This window comes from Schistocerca gregaria, chromosome 5 (assembly GCF_023897955.1).
Source record: "Schistocerca gregaria isolate iqSchGreg1 chromosome 5, iqSchGreg1.2, whole genome shotgun sequence".
Lineage (NCBI taxonomy): Eukaryota > Metazoa > Arthropoda > Insecta > Orthoptera > Acrididae > Schistocerca > Schistocerca gregaria.
Window position 1 is genome coordinate 150,965,872 of NC_064924.1, and position 3,057 is coordinate 150,968,928.

Consider the following 3,057-nt stretch of genomic DNA (forward strand, 5'->3'; position numbering starts at 1 on the left):
CAACGACTTGTTGAGTTCACGCCGCGTCGCGACGCTGCGGTGCGCTGGGCAAACGAAGGTCCGACATGATATCAGGAGGTGTCACATAACTTTATTCATCTCTCTGTTATGCGTTGTACGATGACCATAACAAGGCAATTCACATTTTGAATCGAAATTCGATGAAGCAATAGCATAATTTATGAGGTGGCCACTGTCAGTTAGTTGTCTCCGGCTATTCTTGTGGGCTCTAGTGTTTCTGAGAGCGTGATCTGGAACACCGTCATCCTGCGAACATCAAAGATGATCGGTTGCTCACGTAGAGACGTCTTTCTGATTATTCAGAATTTTGAACGTTGTATTTATTAAGTAGCTGAATGATTTCCTTCCTAAAACAACATTGAAGTCTAGTTGTTTTGATAAGAGAAGGAAGATTCTGTTTCTTGTCGCCTACTGTATTCACGGTGATTCCGTGGTGATTTCGCAGACTTTCATGGATGATGGAGAATGGTAAACGTGTCAAGCTCGTGCGACGGACCCTGGTCTGGAAACGACTGAGTCGAGAATTAAAAGCGGAAATCTTTCTGATACGTGTGACAGTGGAATATATGTACTGGTATTGTCGTTCTTAAAATTTTTGGGAAGCCAACTTTCAGAATTGGTAGTACAAGATAAGTTTAGTAGAAATTATGTCTGAAATGCATATTTCAAGAACCATGGGCATTTGTTCATTTTCGAAACTGTAAAAAACTTCCCTTTTAATTGCAAGCTCATTGATTTCCATGTTTTTGGAGGAGGCATTCTTGATCATAAAAATAAGAAAATGTCCTGTAAATATGACCTCTTATACCTTAAGAGCTATGAGCATTTGTTTATGCGCGCTACTGTGCAACGCAACACTTCTACTGATTGGTTCAAATGGCACTGAGCACTATGGGACTTACCTGCTGTGGTCATCAGTCCCCTAGAACTTAGAACTTCTTAAACCTAACCAACCAAAGAACATCACACACATCCATGCCCGAAGCAGGATTCGAACCTGCGACCGTAGCGGTCGCGCGGTTCCAGACTGTAGCGCCTAGAACCGCTCGGCCACTCTAGCCGGCACTGCTACTAAACAAGCGACACTATCTCGTAAAGGAGCGTTTTAGGGCCTGTGTTTAATCAATGTTTTCGTCTTGGTTTGGTCCATACTACTGCCTCTGAAGTCTGCCCACCCTAACGTCTTAGTATAAACTGTACCGGTACGTGTAATCGAGTCTGAGAGCTATCAGAATGATTTTCGCTTTGAACTTTCGGTTCTGTCGTCTCTGGACCAGGGTCACTTACCTCAAATTAATACACTTACCGTGTGTTACCGCTCGCCGGTCGGTGTGGCCGAGCGGTTCTAGGCGCTACAGTCCGGAACCGCACGACCGCTACGGTCGCAGGTTCTAATCCTGCCTCGGGCATGGATGTGAGTGTTGTCGTTACGTTAGTCAGGTTTGAGTAGTTCTAAGTTCTCGGGGACTGTTGACGTCAGCAGTTTAGTCCCATAGTGCTCAGAGCCAATACACTTACCCTTCTTCATCGTCCCTGAAAGGTTTTAACATCATCACGGAATATCACGCAATTGAAAAGAAGCTGAAAAAACAACAACTGTGGGAAAATTATGTTTCAGACTCAGGAATTGACGTTTAAATTCATACACCGTGTATCAAAAAGAATATACGTATTACGAAGTATTATTTTGGTTTGGACAAATCAATCGCTGCGCCTCGGCTCGGCTATTAGAGAAACGAAGACATAGTCCAGTTTATATTAATTGTCTACTGTTTTGCTTGGTAACCGCCATATGTTTAAAATGGATAATCCGCACCAGAAATCATTTTGTGTTCTCGTGATTGCGAAGTGCAACTCCGTGATTACAGTGCAATGACGTTTTCGGTTGAGATACCAAATTTATCCTCCGAATGGGTGGAACATTCGAAGATGGTATCGACAGTTTCTAGATACAGGATGTGTATGTAAAGGAAAGTGTCCTGGCCGCCCTCGTGTTCCTGAAGAAAATGTTTCACGAATTCAAACTGATTTCCAACATAGTCATTCAAAATCAACTCGTCGTGCCAGTCAAAGTTTTATATATTGAAACACGCTTCTATTTGTGGTCGCATTGATTTACGACAACAAATGTTTCGCTAAATTATCCACTGGTGTACGAATGTCTAGTTACACTTACCTGTTATTCGATCCGTTCTGCAGCTTCTGATGTCTCCGTTTTGACGTCCACTGATGCCTGATTACGGATGAGAAGTGCTTTTCCATTACTTTAAGACGGCTAAAGGTGACGTAGACTGTAGATAATGCTGATATTTAACAGAAGCTTCACCCATCAGGTAAATAATTCTGCAGGGAGTATAGTTTCCATATCTGCAATTTTCATTTCTGTGTTGAAGTAATTTCTTACCACCTTTCAGTTGTCGGATAAAAAATAACGGAATCTAGCGTTCTGATACAACAACAACCCTAAACACAAGTCCACTGTTTCACCACTGAGCTACCCCTTTCGGTTTCAGATACCGACGATTTGTTAATTAGTGTACTGAAAATTTAATTATTTTCAGGGAAACATTGTGGAATTCTCTACTTTCTCAAATAGAATAATTCGAACTCTTTGAAGGGAACATTCAAGGAATACATATTGTCAATAATAACTTTAAGAGAGAGCAGATGTACTGTGATAGTCTGCTTCTTCATCTGTACTGCCTAAGCCATTTCGTGGTATGGGGTTGAGGGTATTTTGAGTACCACTGTCACTCTCTCCCTCCTCCCTCCCCCCTCCTGTTACAATTGCGAATGATTCACAGGAAGAATGCTGCGGGCTTGAATCTTTGTAATTCCACCTTCATGGTCTTTTTTTGAAACATATATGGGAGGAAGGAATACAGTGGCTGCTTCTTCTATGGTCACAACCTCTCGGAATCTTAACAGTAAACCTTACAGTGATTCAGAACGCCTCCCGAGCATCGCCTGCCACTGGAATTCGCTGGGATTATCCGTGGCTCTTTCAAGCTTACCGAATGAACCTATAACAAAACG